This window comes from Trichosurus vulpecula, chromosome X (assembly GCF_011100635.1).
Source record: "Trichosurus vulpecula isolate mTriVul1 chromosome X, mTriVul1.pri, whole genome shotgun sequence".
NCBI classification, from domain to species: domain Eukaryota; kingdom Metazoa; phylum Chordata; class Mammalia; order Diprotodontia; family Phalangeridae; genus Trichosurus; species Trichosurus vulpecula.
Genome location: NC_050582.1, coordinates 27,526,922 through 27,544,692, shown reverse-complemented (window position 1 = coordinate 27,544,692; position 17,771 = coordinate 27,526,922). Strand labels below are relative to the sequence as shown.

The window sequence follows — 17,771 nt, the reverse complement described above, 5'->3', positions numbered from 1 at the left end:
TTAATTTCTGAACATATCCATCTCCCCTCCCTTACTCAGAGAGCTATCCCTTAAAACAAAGAATAAAAAAAGAGAGAGAGAAAAAGCAGCTCAACAAAACTACCAAGTCCAACAGTATTTGCAGTATTTCACCTCCATAAGTCCCCCGTCTCTGCAAAGAAAGGAGAAAGATAGATTTTCTCAGCTCTTCTCAAGGACTGAGTTTCTTAGCTATCATAATTACATAGTGTTCTCTTTGATTTCTTTTTCTTCCCATTTACATTGTTACACTGAGTGTACATTGTGCTGGGTCAGCTTGCTTCACTCTCCATGAGTTACTATCAACTTTATGCTTTTCTGAATTCTTCATACTCATAATTTCTTACAATGCAGTGATGCTCCGTCACATTCATACACTTTGGTTTTCCCGTTTGGAAAATGCGGGAGTTGGACCTGATAGCCTTCAAGTTTCCTTCAGTCTTTAGATCTGGGATCTTGTATGCCACCACTTGTTGAGCCATTGTCCCAATTCTTTGCTACTATCAAAAATGCCACCACAGCTATTTGGGAGTATACAGTACTTTTCTTTCTGTCTTTGGGCTCCTTGGGATGGATATCTAGCAGTGGGATCTCTGGGTCAAAGGGTATGGACATTTTTAACTTCTTTTTAAAAGCATAATTCAAGATTGTTTTCCAGAAAAGTTAGGCCAATTAATTCATAGCATCACGAACAGTCTATTAGCGCATGGCCTTGTTTTAGGAGAGAATTTTAATAAACTAGAGAGCTTCCTGCGGAAGATTACCAAGATGAGGGAGGGATCTGAAGTCCATAAGAAGAACTAGGAATGTGCATAATGAGCAATGCACAGGAGTCTTCAAATACTTGAGAGGTCCCCTGCTGTAGTGGAGAGGACATTTGACCCTACGTAGACCTGGGTTCAATTGCTGCCTCAGCTCCTTCCAGTTATATGATGATCATCACTTAACCTTGGAGCCTCAGTTTCTTCAACTATAAAATCGGGATATTATTACTTTACCCACCCTCCAGGGTTGTTATAAGAAAAGTACTTTGCAAACCATAAAATGCTACAGAAATATGTATTGTTCTTTTGTAGATTTGTGATTAGACTGGTTCTGTGTTGCTCCAAAATGCAAGAACAACATATTAAGGTTTTAACAGAGTAAGCTTTAACTCATCTAACTGGAAGTATTTAATAGAATGAATAATGATGTGTAGGATCTGTAGGGGCAGCTCTAGAGAAGACTTCTTTATTGGGTAGGAGGTTGTACAGGCCTTCTATTATCTTTTACAACTCGAAATGATGGTATCCTGAGCCTCTCCCTAGAGTGACTCTCTCCCTTTCTTCAGCTGGCCCTTTATCTGCAGCCTGATTTTCTTGTTACCTTTGTGCTTACTCTGCCTGATTCTCTTGTCCCAGCTTGGTTACCTAGCTACCCAGCTGAGGCTGCTGAACGGCAGAGCAAGTTGGTTGTTAAAAGGGCCAGGCATGTTTTGGCAGAAACAATAGGATCCTAATATCACAGAATTTTAGATCTAGAAGGGACCTCATTTTAAAGACTTATGGCCAGAAAAGGAATGTGATTTGCCCAAGTTCACACAACTAATTAGGGGTGAGGTTGCCCACCTGTCAGTCCAAACTGCATTATATACTTTAATCACTTCATCATCATCATCACACACAAGTCAGTCTCTTCATACCGTTCTCATTCTTTCTCCCCACCATGCCATCTTCTGGGGAGCTCCTCTCTCAACACTTTACTTCTCTGGATAAATTTCTCTGGTCTGGGAAGGAGTTATTTTGAGAGCTGCCAAAGTCATGTACCTTTTAGTGGATGGTAGTTCAGATTCAGATCCAGAGTTTTATTTTTCTCAGGGTAGAGAAGAGATGATGTCTACATTTTCTATTTATCATTTCAGATAATTTGAGAATTTAATCAAAGAGTCTATTCCAGAGGAGAACACTTCTAAAGAAGATGAATCGTGGGAGAAGTTATATTCAGGCCTCACAGGGGCCATTCTCCAAGTACTTGAGTTTGGAGGGGCCTCTGAATAGAAAGGTAAATTAAATAGACAGAAGGTAAACCCAGCACAGAAGACACCGAGACATTCTCTTTTCAAGGAGAGAGGTTTCAGGCATGTTATAGTCACAAATGGAAAAATTCCCACAGAGGAAAGAAGCCACAGATATAGTGAATTGAAGCAAATGTTTAGTCTGAGCTCAAATCTTTTTATATATCCCAGAGATCATATAAGAAAGTTGAGATTTTTGAGTCTTATGAGACTTTCAGACAGAATTTAGAGTGTGTGACACATCAGAAAATTTCAAATGCAGAAAAACCTATAAATGTTACGAATGTGAGAAAACTTTTGAGGGGAAGGCATACCTTATTCAACGTCCCAGGATGCATAATGAGGAGAAACTATATGTATTTGGTTGGCATTCATCCCTTATTTGACATCAGAAGATTCATAGCACAGACAAACCATATAACTATAATGTATGTGGAAAAGCCTTTAGCAGGAGCTCACACCTTATTAAACATCAGAGAATTCCTTATGAATGTAATGAATGTGGGAAACCGTTTAGACTAAATTCAGTCCTTAATAAGCATCAGAGGATTCATAGTGGGAAGAAACCCTATGAATGTAGGAAAAGCTTTCACCAGAGCTCAGTACTTATCAAACATCAAAGAATTCATACAAGGGGGAAACTCTATGAATGTCAAGACTGTGGGAAAGCTTTCAAGGGGGCATCTGAATTAATTCTACAGCCAAGGATTCATAGTGGAGAGAAACCCTAGCAATATAATGAGTGTGGGAAAAGTTTCAGGGGCAGCTCAAATCTTAATCAACGTTGGAGAATCCACACTGGACAGAAACCCTATGAATGTAATGAACGTGGGAAAGCTTTCAAGAGGAACTCAGCATTTCTTCTTCAACTAGAGAATTCATTCTGAGACAGTCTCTACTTCATATGCTCATCATCTCGTATCTGAATTATTGTAATGGCCTACTCTCTAGTATCCTTCACTCCTGTCCCTTCCTCTCTCACCTGTCACCGTGCCATCACCCTGTTCAAAATATGTGGTGGCACTTTAGTACTGATAATGTCAAATATCTCCTCTGCCGTGCATTTAATGGCCTTCATAGTCTCACCTGATCCTACCTCTCCAATCTTAATTCCCACGGCTCCCAACACAGACCTTGAAGAACTTAAGTCTGTCTCACTGCCTACTATATATGTCCTCCTTTGCTCATGCCATTTTCCTTTCTGGAAGGCTTATTTGCTCCTCTATATCTTCAAGTCCTACCCACCATTCATGGAAGAACTTCATTTTGCTAGTACTGAGAATCAAATCAATTATACTTTGGAACATCTCACATATTGCCGAACACATAGCTCAGTAACTATGTGTTGACTGGGGCAGCTAGGTGGCACAGTGGATAGTGTGCCAGGCCTGGGTCAGGGAGACCTGAGTTCAAATCCAGTCTTAGACCTAGCTGTGGGATCCTGGACCAGTCACTTAACCCTGTTTGCCTCAGTTTCTTCATCTATAAAATGAGCTGGAGAAAGAAATGACAAATTGTTCCGCTATCTTTGCTAAGAAAACCTCAAACATGGTCACAAAGATTTGGATGCGACTGAAATGACTGAACAACAACAAAAATGTGTTGATTGTTTAAATGCCTTTATTTTGATGACTCAAATAATGAATGGGACAAAACTTTACTAGATCTGTGATCTCATCAATGTGGGTACGGAGTAAGATATACATTTTGGTACATGGCCAATGTGGGGAATTGTTTTGCTTGACACTGTATTTGTTACAAAGGTTTCTTTTTCCTTTTTTTTTCCAGTGAAGTGAAATAAGAGGGAGAAAAAATAAATTCTTTTTAATTGAAAAAATAAAATAAAATTTAAAAAAATTTCTCTTTGGTTTATGAGTGCTAGGAAAATCTTAGCCTTAGCCCAGCTGGTGCAGGGAGACATCAATTCTGTTGGCAATGTGGCCCTCTAAAATTGCTGAGCCCTAGATCTCCTCACACTGTAACAAACATTTTGTGCCTTATTCAATGCCCAGTGCTGCACCTGTGTTAACAACTCTGGACAGATTGAAATGAATTTTGGAAAAATACACTGACAAAAACAACCAGTGGACCCCATTTGGCTGACTGATTTCTCTCCTTTCTATGTCTGTCTGGGTCTAAAACTTTCTCCAGCTGCTCATAAGCATTTAAATCATATATTTTTTCTTACATATTCTCTTTAAGCTTTCACAGATTATATATGCTTGTCAATAGTGTACCTTAGATTCCAAACCTCTTTCCTTCAACCATGAGCTTTCAGATGAAGTATGCCAACAGTTGTCCTGTAATAAGAGATTCACTTGTTTTGGACAAAATGGGTGGGAGTGGGGAGGTTAAAGAGGAAGAACAAGACCAACTTTATCTTGGAGCAACTTGACAATTGCATCCAATATGAAAAGTACATTCTGAAAAGTGGAATGAAATGAAATCACAAGGATACTTATGAAACAGTGTTTTAGAATATAAAACATAGATGTTGCAATTTGGGAAACCTCATAATGTTACATAACATTCTTTATAGTTCTCCTCTATTGTTTAATCTCTTCCCTCTATAAACCTATAAAAATGTACAGCTGTGCCATGTACAATTGGTGCAGTTCTCAGAGCAATATTACTTATTTAAACATGTAAAGTCTTTTGGCTTGTGTGACCAGGTCTGGTTTCTGCCAACAATTAAAACCCATTTCCATCGCAGCTGGGAATCTACATCAAAAACGGTTGTATCTCGTTATGGTATATAAGTGTGATAGAATATTATTGTATGCTGCAAAATGATAAAAAGTTTTCAGTGAAACCCAGGAAGACTTGTATGAACTGATACAAAGTGAAGTGAGTGGAACCAGAACAATTTATACAATTACAAGAATATTGTAAAGATGATCAACTTTGAAAGGCTTAGAAACGTGACCATACACAAAGGATTCATAATGAAAGTTGCCATCTACCACCAGAGTGATAGTTTCAGAGGGCAAATTAAAGCATATTTTCTTCTCTTTCTTCTTTCTTTTTTTGGACATCACTAATATGGGAATTTGTTTTGTATAACTATACATATACAGGGTGTTCCTAAAGTCTGGACACATAGGCAATTGAGGCCATGTGGAGTTATTGCATCGAGTTCATGTGAATCTTGCAAAGCGCATCAACATTTGCATCACAAATGAATTGAAGATGTTATTTGTTAATATTCCAATTAAATAAAATGTTGTTGAAAATTTCATTCATTTCATTTCTTGAAAATATGCATTTTTGCCTATGTGTCCAGACTTTAGGAACACCCTGTATAATGGGTTTTGTTTTTCTTGACTTCTTAATGGTTTGGAAGGGGGAAATTGGAAGGGGAAAATATAGAATGGAAAATTATATTGAATTTTCTAAAAGAAAACAAAGGTTGTTTTTGAGTTGTTTTTGATTTACAGTTAGTCCCTTTTTTTTCTTCAGTGTAACGAATTTCAGGAACAAGAAAAACACTTTTTCTGTTAGTATTTTCTTTTCCCTGTTTTTCTTTCCTTCTTGTTAATTGGCCAGATTAGGAAGAAGGAGAAAAGAGAGCTGTAATCAGTGATCACTTGGACAATTCAGGGAAGTTTCATTACTTCTTAAAATAACTCAAATCTAATTAGTGGCTCTCCTCTTGAACTAAGTACATCTAGGTTTCAACATATCCCCAAACTTCAAATACAGATGAAAGAAAAGACAGAAACTAGCAGTCCTTTGATCTATACTACAAATAAACACACACACAAACGACAAAACTGTTAACTCTTCTGGGTCTAGCCTTCAGAATGAGTGTGAGAGAAGGTTGTTATCTCTTGTGTTGTTTCAGTATTTCAATTTTGATGTCAACAGTTTTGAAGTAGTAATTCTGGGGCTATTTGAGCTATTCCTGTTACAGGAAGAGATAGTTGTTGTTCATTCCTTTCAGTTGTATCTGACTCTTTGTGACCCCATTTGGGGTTTTCTTGGCAGAGATGCTGGAGTGGTTTTCCATTTCCTTCTCTAGTTCATTTTACAGATGAGAAACTGAGGCAAACAGGGTGAAATGACTTGCCCAGGGTCACACAGCTAGTAAGTATCTGAGGCCAGATTTGAACTCCGGAAGATGAGTTTTCCTACCTCCAGGCCCAACACTCTATCCATTGTGCCAGCTAGCTGCCCAATAATTTTTTTTAAATTACATATGTGTGTATATATGTCTATATATACACATACACACATACATATACACATAAAGATATAGATAGTCTTGTGACAGTCCTCTTCTGACTGCCCTCTTGGGAGGACAGAGGTTCTCCTTTTGGCCTTTGCTTTCTAGGACTGGGCTCACAGTGCCCAAATCCTTCCTGGAGGTAACAACTTTCAAAAATGAAAGTCCCTGTCCAGGGACCATTTTATGTCTGAGAAAAGGCCCACGGACCAGCCAGAGACATCAAAGAAAACAAGCCCCTTAATGAGTTCGATTGCTGTGAATAATATGTCCTCGCAATGGAGGCTAGTTCAATATTCAAGTTTTATTGACAAATAATAGGCAGGAGTGAGAGAGGGGGCAGGAGGGGAGAAGGGAAGAAGGGGATATGATATAAAGGTTAGATATATACATATCAACAGAGAATAAATTCATGTAAGTGTAGCACTGCATTGAGGAGCATGGGGGATGGGTCCATTCAAGTGGCCTATCCAGGTGGGCAGGCTTGGTCCCATAGGAGCGGCATGCTCCCAGGGAGGGGAGATAGCTCTCCAGTCCCCTTCTGAGTGTGGGATACTTAAACTCTTATTCTGGTGACTGTCTGGAACTGGCTGATTTGCATGTCAAGGTTCAGGGCACATAGAGGATCTTTGAGGTACACAGCAGGGGGGAAAGATAAACTGGTAGTTGGTAAGACATTAGTTTTGGACACAGGCCTGTATTAACCTTAAAGTACTACTGTCAGTATTTTTTTATAGCCTAATGTTATAGCATTGGTTTCCCTGAATAGAGTTTATGAAGCCTCCCTTAATGGGAAACTGTCATGGTGGTTTCAAGATCACTAGACCACACATACACACATACATATGTATGTATATATTTATCTATTGTTATAGGAATTTTTTATTTCCCTGTATTATTTGAGTCTCAGGCTCTGGGCCATTCCCCCTGCAATTTTTGGTTAACTAAAAGTCTTTTAATATTAACCTCATCTGAACAAAAGCTAGCCCAGGATGTAACAATTTATTTAAGAACCTTAGATATAAGAACCTTAGATTCCTTTGATAAGAAACCAGAGGAATATTCTCAACAGTCCCTAACTCCTTGGCAACATGTAAATCCTCCTCCTTAATTAGTCTATTTGTCAGTCCTCTAAATCTAGTTTAATCTGTAACTTGACTTAGTTTACCTAAAGAGTTTGTTTGAAACATTTATTCCCTTAGGGGATTTAGGAGATTATGACTGATTAACTAAATTTGTTCAACTTTTATGACATTGAAGGAAATGTAGGATTATGGATCTATCTTCTCTTTAACTTTTATGGCCTAAGAGGAATATACAAGATTGTAATATGCAAATGAATTATCTCTCTGTCACTCTGGTATAATTTTGCCCATAAAATGCCTTGTCAGAATCCTTATGATTGTTCGGTTTTCTCCGAGGCGGGAACCAACGCTTGAGCATAGTAATAAAGCCTAGGTTTTTACCTCCATCATTTCTGTGTTGTGGTTAAATAACATATTTGGCAGCAGTTACTCACCACATGAACTTGGAGAGGAGATATTTCTCCCATAACAAATCTGGTGAACCACAAAGGAATAGGCAGTGAGGTTGAAAGACTGGGGCTTCTACTTCAGGCGTTCTGCAGCCCACAGAAAGGTTTATTTACCTTGGAGAATTTTGAAGGGGAAAACTCAGCCAGGCCATAAAGACTGCTGTCCAAGAAGAAAAAGAAGACTAATCACAGAAAGGGAGGTAAGTTTGTCTTCTGTGTGTGTCCCGTATATTTCTATATATTGTTCTGTAATTTGTTTTTGTTTTTTGTCTCTTGCATTTGAATAATCAGTCTGTTGAAACGTTTGGAGTGCTTAGTCTAGTAGCCACCCAGACATTCTGATGAGCAAGCCACTATAATTCAGGTGTCTAAAGCTAGGACTGGACTGAGAAACTCTGGGTTTGAACAGGCAGGACAAGGCATTTCCCCTCCAAAGCCTTGTGTCCCATTTGCCTCAATACCTTGTGCCTTTTTTTTAAACCTCATTCTTTTGCTGGCACTCAAGCAAGAGTCTTGTCTGTGTGTTGTGGCCATTGTCTCAGGTTTAGCTCAGGAAGGGTCTGCCCCTGTGGTTCTGAGCACTGATTGAGTGATCTTGGTATTTGACCACTGGTCAAAAGGTCCTAGTTCAGTGGCTCTGGTCTGGGATAAAGCACTGCAGTGGTTTACTCAGAGATCCCCTTTCCAGTCTGGTTCTAGTTCATCACTGGTTAAGTGAAACTGGTAAAATGCACATCAGGCATATATCTCAGTGTTATATTGAAGACAGGTCAGAATTCATCTAGGGATCTCATTCATTCCCTTTATTATCTCAATTATCTACTTTGCAGTACTATTGCCACCACCACCACCAAAGCTTGGACTGACATATACAAATTATTTTGAGGGGTCCAGTAAGTTAATTTTAGTGAATTGATTTCAGTTCATTTGTTTCAGTGATTCTGATTTGGTAGAAAGATTTGGTACCAAAATCATTCTTCCCTCAGTTTTTGGTTCAAATATTCCTGGTAAAAGTATGGGATCTAGTCAGTCCATTTCTTCTAAAGACACCCCTACATGTTGTCTCCTGTCTAATTGGAGAAAGATTCTTTTCCAGGAATTGAAGTTATTTAAAGCCCAATTTAAAATTTCTGTGAAAATATTTGGACAGGATTAACTTCAAAGAATGGATATCCTTGGCCCTAAGAAAGAACCTTTGATATTAATACCCTTGTGTAACCTTAGAGTCACTTGAGAAAAATCATTATCTTTACCAGATGGCTTATTGGCACATTTGGACAGACCCTCAGATCAAGAATTCTACCCTAAAGTTGAAAAATAGGCTGCCCGACAATTTATTTTGACACTTATACCTATAGATACATCTACAGGATTTTATAATCAGAAAATTTCACCTCCTTATGTAAACAAGGAGCTAGGATCCTGGCCCCAACTTCCTGGCACAATGCATTTCCTTAACTCTTGATAGGAAAACAATTGTTTCCACAGAAATTATATGAAACAAAATTTGAAGTCATACTGATGGCTAATGTAAGAGATAAAACTCTTGTAATAGAAAGCAGTGAGAGGTGTAGCCCAGAAGTTGAGAGCAGACACTTTCTCTTGTTCTGAGAAGGCTTTTTCCCTGAGTATCAAACTGCCAGACCCGGTGTGGCTCACCAAGGATGAGGTCCTTTCACCCAGAAGCTGTCTTAGATAATGGGACATTTCTTATGGATATCCTGGGCTGGGTCTTCTACTCACAACTTTTGTCAATTCTCTTTGCAATTGAGAAAATTCCTCTCTCATGCTATGGAGATCATAACATCTGATGCAGACAAACTGGGAGGAGACTAAAAACATTTTATGACTTGGTATCTCCTTTATTAAATAAAGTATGAAGAAAGTGAGAGATGTAAGCAGGGGTGTAGACCCATTTGGGAGTGGGGTTTAGCTATTTTCAGATAGGCTGTGAACTCTGAAAGGCTTGATCAATGAGATGCAAGGGGGAAATTCGAATCAGGATGGGTTATAAAAAGCTTTGCAATTGTCCGAAAGGGTGTGTCTCCTTATGGGTCCCCATGGTAGGAGAACGATTAATAAAGTCTTTCCTTAATCCACTGAGGGCCATGTGGAGTTTTTTGGTAAGATGATTATTTCTCACAGAGAGTAATTATGGAGTGGAGCAAGTTTAGGGACTTTAACCAAGGTATAAATGAATATACTGTAAAATAGTGGGAAGACTATACTAATGCCTCTCATTTGGTATTAGCCAAAGTTGCCTGCGACATAGGAGATGGTAATTTTAAAAACTAAAATCTTACATGAGTTTAAGTTATTCAAGTTTTATACCTAGAATAACTCTCCCTGATCGCTGTAATATATTTCAGTTCTGATGCTAAGTTCTTCTCAAAAAGCAGGTACTTACTTCCCTGACCCATTGATTAGACTTTCAGTGGGAGATAAGGAAGAACTGGAAGATAAATCTCCCTGTAACGCTGGTTAGGTTTAGGTGCAGAGATAAGACAAAAGAGAAAGAAAGGAGAATTTATGGCATTGTAAACTTATTGGACAATAATTTGTAACTGAAATATAATATCTTTACTATAAATTTCTACATTATGGCTTGCATGTTTTTGTAAATGCTGAAATATCTTAGTGGATGTTTTTTGGGGGAGGGGAGGTTTATAGCTTCCTAAAACCAAAATTATTTGCAAATAATGCTTAAGACTTTTTAAAAAATCAGTTTTCCCTTGGAAAGTGACATATTCATTGTTTACTAGAAGGTGATTTCACCTCCTGGGGGAAAAAATGGTATTCAGTCTGTAGCCTGTAGGCCTAATCAAATGATACCTTATCATTGTATTTTTTTCTGGGAATGAATTTTTTTGGACATTTCAAGTATTTTGTTCTTTTCCAATTAATGTAAATATAATTTTTTTACACTTGTATTTTAAATCTTGAGCTCTAAATTCTCTCCCTCCCTCCTTCTCTTCCCCTCTCCTGGAGAAGGCAAGTAATTTGATATAGGTTATACATGTACAGTCATGGAAAACATATTTCCATACTAGTCACCTTATGAAAGAAAACAGAGACAAAAAAAATCCAAGAAAAATGAAGTTAAAAAGTATGCTTCAATCTGCATCCCGACTCCATATAATTCTTTCTCTGGAGGTGGATACCATTTTTCATCATAAATCCTTCAGAACTGTCTTAGATCATTGTATTGCAGAAAGGAGCTAAGTCATTCACAGTTGATCATGGTACAATATTGCTATTACTATGTATAATTTTCTCCTGGTTCTGCTCACTTCACTTTGTATCAGGTCATATAAATCTTTACAGATTTTTCTGACAGCATCCTGCTTGTCATTTATAATAGCACAATAGTATTCCATCACAATCATATATCATAGTCATATTCCCCAATTGATGAATTTCCCTCAGTGTCCAATTCTTTGCCACCACAAAAGGGCTGCTATAATATTTTTGTACATGTAGATCCTTTCCATTTTTAAACCTAGTAGTAGTATTGCTGTGTCAAAGGGTATACACAGTTTTATAGGCCTTTGGACATAGTTCCAAATTGTTCTTCAGAATGGTTAGATCATTTCACAACTTCCAGAAAACAGTGCATTAACGTTCCAATTTTCCCACATCCTCTCCAACATTTGTCATTTTCCTTTTCTGTCCTATTAGCCAAATTGATAGGTATGAAGTGGTACTTCAGTTGTTTTAATTTGCATTTCTCTAATCAATGATTTAAAGCATTTTTTCATATGACTATATATAGATTTGATTTCTTTTTCTGAAAATTGCCTGTTCATATCCTTTACCATTTATCAATTGGAGAATAACCCGTATTCTTATAAATTTGACTGAGTTCTCTCTATGTTTGAGAAATGAGGCTTTTATCAGAGAAAGTTGCTGTGAAATTTTCCTCCCAGTTTTCTGCTTTCCTTCCAATCTTGGCTGTATTGGTTTTGTTTGTGCAAAACTTTTTAATTTAATGTAATCAAAATTATCCATTGTATATCCCATAATGCTTTGTCTTTTGTTTGTTCATAAATTCTTCCCTTATCCATACATCTGACGGGTAAAGTATTCCATGTTCCCCTAATTTCCTTACGGTATCACCCTTTATGTTGAAATCACGTAATCCACTCTGCTAACCACTTCCATTTTATGGCCAAGTCCATCCTATTCACATTCACAATTATGATTACTGTATATTTCCCTCCATCTTACTTCCCCTCCCCTTTATCCTTCTCTCTCTTTCTGCTTTCACCCTGTCCTCCTCAAAAGTATTTTGCTTCTGAACACTACCTCCCCCAATCTGCCCTCCCTTCTATCAGCTCCCCGCTTTTTTGTCTACCTCCCCTTCTACTTCCCTGTAGGGTGAGATAGATTTCTATACCTGACTGAATGTGTATGTTATTCCCTCACTGAGCCAATTCTGATGAGAGTAAGGTTCAAGCTTTGCCTGCAACTATCTTCCCCTCCACTGTAAAAGCTCTTTTGAACCTCTTTTATGTGAGATAATTTACCCTATTCTATTTCTCCCTTCCCCCTCCTACCAGTGCATCCCTCTTTCTCATCCATTAATTTCTCATGGCAGTGACAAATTGCCTGATCCTTGAATCCATTGAGGACTAAAATTAGAAGCTATCCCTTTAAAAAAAAAGAAATGTACCAAATATTTCTGGGTCCAGATGGGAATCTCTGAGAAAAGAAAACTCTAAAGCTTGTGAAACATGTTTGAAATGTCAACAAACTATTCCTTCAAGTCTCAGCTAAAACCTCACTTTCTACAGGGAAGCCTTTCCTAATCCTCCTTATTCTAGTGCTTCCCCTCTGTGGATTATCTCTGTTCTTAGTTGTTTGCTTGTTGAATCCCCATTCGATTGGGAGCTCCTTGAGAACAGGGATTGTCTTTTGTTTTTCTTTGTATCCCTTATGTACCTGGCACATAGTAGGCACTTAAAAAATACTAGTTGACAGATTGACTCAGAACCCCCTGAACAATGGCTTGAGGACCCCACCACTCAACTGAAATTTCTCTTTCAAAGGTCACCAATGAGCTTTGAGAAGGTCAGAATGGAGAAATCTGAGTGCTCTCAGTCTTTTCTTGACCTTTTTTCTTTTTAAACAATTGTTTCCTTATTGAATCTGGATCATATTAGACCCATATCTATTTAATTCACATCTTTAACTTAATTTTGAATTGTTATTCAGGGATTTGCCCCCAAACTGGTATTCAACAATTAGACCAAGGTAAAACAAATACATTTTTAAATGAAATGCTACCAATGCTACTCAATAATTTTTGACTTGGAATATGAAAAAATGGAATAAAGAAGGCACAAATAAAATATATCAGTTGCAAAATAAGCCTTGAATCAGTTCCACACTGTGAATAGATGTTTTTATTTGAAATTCATCTTCAGAAACCAAGGAGTAATTTTCTAAACAAGAGAAAATTCACATGTGCCTAAAATGAAAGAAGGAAAAGAAACAGAACTTACAAATACAGTTACAATGCTGTTGACTCAAATAAAATATTAGCTATTTAACATTCCAACAAAATTCCCAAACCTTTAACTCTTTAGCCATAAGCACCTAGGTTTTTCCCAATTATGCTAATACATGCTAGCAAAATGCCTATATGGTGGAACTGAAGCCAGGCCAGCATTAGAAGGCTACCATTTGTTGAAATATCCCAAGTTGGTATAGTTACAAGTATGAGGCAGAAAACCTGGTTAACCACTTATTCTACATTAGAAAGACAATTCCATGGTTCAAATGTAGGCATCTGAGGCTTAGGGTTCAATGCAAGAAACATTTCAATCTTGGATCTTGGAGAATATATTTTGGGGAGCTTTTAAACTAAAAGTAAAGCTAAAGGAGAAACAAGTATCCAGTCTGAATAGAGTGTCCATTATTACATATTTAGAGGATATACTGATTTATTCTATTGTACCTTAATAATAACAACTTGTTTTCCTAATAACACATTTATGACAATAAATAATTGGGCTTAATTAGAATAATACAAGTCAATTGTAAGACTAAGAGAAAATAATAAAATGAAATGTTTTTTTCTAATAGGCACTGCAGGCGCCAACCTCTCCCCCTCGACCATAAAGGACTCCCAAAATTCCTCTTTTCTGGACAAAATGCATTAACTTAAAAACAAAGGAAAGTCAAGTCAAGAAAGGGGAGTGGGGGGATGGGTAAGGATGCCATCTGATTTGCCATGATGGATCTCCAGAAGTCAGTCAGTGTCACCTACCTCCCTTCAGGGGCCTCCTGAGTGGTCTATTCCATTGTTAAGACACGCTGTCCACTTGTACTCTATAGTTTAGGCCAAAGAGAAAGGGTTCTGTTCAGATTATTTTGGTAAACCGGTAGTTTTATTTTCTTCTCCCTTGCCCCTCCCCCACCCCACCCCCACCATCGCCCAAGGTGTTTAGGCAATGGAAGAATCTGTAAGGGGCTTTGGCCAGTTCCTTGATCATCTCCTCCGGCTTGGTGCGAGGGCTGCCCTCCTTGGCCAGGGAGAGGCCGGCACTGGGGGCCTGGCCTGAGTTGATCCTGAACATAACCATCTTGGGCGTCACCGTGGACATGCGGTTGCTGAAGCAAAACTTATAGGAGCCGTCTTGGTAGACTGAGAAAGAATAGCTGCCACTCGTCTCATGGATCCCCCGAAAGAGGACACTGTCGTCAGGACCAATGATGTCCACCTCGATGTCCAGGAAGCCTCCCTGCGTCACCTTGAAGCTGAAGACTATCGCGGCTCCCGTCAGGCAGTGTTCGAAGAAGCACCCCTCCCCACGGGCATCGATTCAGACATAGTAGGCCTCGGCTTGAAGTCGGAGCAGCAAGGTCAACAGGGGCTAGCAGGGCCTGGGGCAGGGTGCCCATGCGGCCTGGGGTCACCATGGTGAGGGCCAGGACAGACTCAGACATGGGCAGAGGGATCGACTGCAGCCTCTTCAATGTGTCAGTCTCGCTTGGGTGATGCCACCCAAGCCTAATGAAAAGTCTGGGGGGGGGAGAAGAAGAGAGAAACAGAAGCCACTCATTGGCCCCTTTCCTTGGCTTGGTAGCCCCTTATTACCCCGAAAGCATTCCACACCCCTTCCCCTGGGATTGTAACTACCTGGCTTCTCTTTATCACCCTTTTCTGTCTGCTTTACCAGGTTCTTTTCCGTCTCTTTGTCCCCTTAGTCATCTGTACCGACAAGTTCAAGTGACTTGTGTGCTGAGATGACTCCCCAAAGTTACTTAACCAGCCATCGACCCCACCAAGCAACAGCCCCCAATGTTCAACAGTTCCTGCTGGACTTTCCACTCACTGCCCACCACTTCACGCCCTCCTGACCTCTGGCCTGGACAATTACAACAGCCTGCTACTTGGACCTATGGCTTTTGCCCCTCTCCCATTCATCCTCCCCACAGCCACAGCCAAATATTTCCTAAAGTGCAAGTCTCAGTTGGCCAGTACTTTGTTCCATCACCTTCTGGGGTTTCCTGTTGCTTTTAGGATAGAATACAAGCCCTTAGCTTGGCCCTTCATGATCCAAGTCCAGCCTAGTTTTACAGGCTCACTGTGTATCACACCCCTTCAACCATTTCAGTCCAAAGGGCCTCCTTACTATTCCCCCAGTTCAGCTTTTTGTCTTTCATCTCCATGCTTTTGTACAAGCTATTATCTGCCCCTTGGAATCCCTCTGTTGTTGTTGCTGAATTGTTTCAGTCATGTCCAACTCTTCGTGACCCTATTTGGGGTTTTCTTGGCAGATACTGGAGTGGTTTGCCATTTCCTTCTCCAACTCCTTTTACAGATGAGGAAACTGAGGCAAACAGGGTTAAACCGACTTGCCCAGCATCACACAACTAGGGTCTGAGGCCAGATTTGAACACAGGAATATAAGTCTGGCTCCAAGCCTGGAGCTCTATCCACTGCCCCACCTAGAATTTCTAGCTTCCTTCTAAGTTCAGCTTAAAGGACACCTACATGAGACCTTGGACTTTTTCTGATTTGTCCAGTTTCCCCCATCCCTGAACAAATTACCTTGTATTAATTTTGTTTGTCTTCTGTGTAAGCTTATAGAAGCAAAATATTAATAGTGTTATCTGATTTGAGGTACAAGCTGGCAGAAACAATTATTCAATTAAACATTATTGTAAAAAAAAAAGCATTTCTAGTCTGTAGAGAAATGTCCAAACTGGCATAATCCCCCTCTCCCCCACCCCAAATCCTCTACTCCAAGGTCTGAGGTAACATTTGTAGGAATTTCAAACAAGGAAAATGTCATAATACTTTAAAATGCAGTTTGGGATTAACATTCAGAACAATAGTCACTATGGATTCCTTCCTAGACCACTTCTCTAGAACTCCTAGAGTTCTCTAGGAATAAGCAAAGTTGGGTAGCTAGGTGGTGCCGAGGATAGAGCAAAGGGCCTCAAGTCAGGAAGACCTGAGTTCAAATTTGATCATAGATATTTACTAGCTGTGAGCCTGGGCAAGTCACTTCACCCTGTTTGCCTCAGTTTCCTGAGCTGAAGATGGAAATGGCAAATCATTCCAGTATCTTTGCCAAGAAAATCCCCAAATAGGGGAGAGTCTGACACAACTGAAAATGACTAAACAACAAAAGGAATTAGAAAAAGAACCTTCTTCCTTAATATAAGAATGCTTTCTGGAGAAGGGTGAAGTTAATGAGAACTGAGAGAAGGGAAGTTAGTAGCTCAGTCACTTCACCAGGTGGGGAAGGCAAGGATCTTAAACAGACCCAAGGTTCTCATTGTTCTAAGCTTGGTTATCACTCTTAATCCATTTACCAAAAAAAAAAAAAAAAGACCTTTTTGTTCTCAGCCTTCTATATGCTTTTCTAGTTTTTTTTTTTTATATTTTAGTTGAACTAAAAAGGAAATTTTTAAAATGCTCTCACAGAGTGGAGTAAAGATCATCCCCACTCCACCTATTTTTTCAGATGAGGAACAAAGTTAATTAAGTGTGAACAAGGCCTGGAGGCCTCCCTGGGAAGTCAGTTCAAATTGCCCGAAGCACTGGAAACTCCTTGCTCCTTCTGAGCTGATAAAATCAGTATTCTGATAAAGTTCTGATAAAATCAGTAGTTAGTTCAGAATTCAAGAACTTCCTGTGAGTGTTTGGCCTGGAGAGAGGCATTCCAGCCAAATACTTAAGAATGAATAACTGCTAGAGAGAACAGGGTCTTTCCCTTGGCTTCAGCCTCTACCTTTCTCCTCTTCTCTCCACCCCCTTGGCCAAAGAAGACCTCCAGAATTTCAGAGAATCTGAAAATGTTGGACTTCCCATCTTCCCACTGGCATCCTAGAAGTATCCCCAGAACAGCCAATGGCAGTGTCTGTATCAGGAGTGAAGGACAGATTGGATGCATATTCAAGGTTCTGAAAAGAGCCCAGAAAAAAAACCAACCCCAAACCAAAAAAAAAAAAAACCCCTTACCTCAAGAAACCCCCACAAAACCTACCCCTAGCAGGGGTGTGCTGGTAAATATTTAATAGCCAGCTCCCTGAAAATCCACAACACATGTGTAAGTTTAATCAGCATTATTTTTTAAATATTTCATTTTTTCCAATTACATGTAAAAAATTTTAACTTTTTAAAAAAAAATTGACTTCCAAATTATCTCCCTTTCTTCCTCCCCTTCCCCCTCATTGAGAAGGCAAGTAATTTGATATAGGTTATACTCGTGCAGTCATACAAAACATATTTCTGTACACTCATGTTGTCAAAGAAAACACAGATCAGGATGCTCTGTGTTACAAATATATCTAACCCTAAATGCTAAAGCATTGGGTTGGAGGTGAGCTAGTTTGGCTAAGGCTAAGTTAGCTAACTGTTCCTGTTCCAGTTTAAGGCAGGACTATTTCCCTTCTGGAGTGACCAAAAGAGAATCATATCCCTT

General features: G+C 39.2%; 1 pseudogene; it reads right to left on the bottom strand.

Annotated features, from left to right (window-relative positions):
• Window positions 1-2,838: 2,838 nt before the first annotated feature.
• LOC118832486 lies at window positions 2,839-14,754 on the bottom strand (annotated as a pseudogene).
• Between the last annotated feature and the right edge of the window lie 3,017 nt (window positions 14,755-17,771).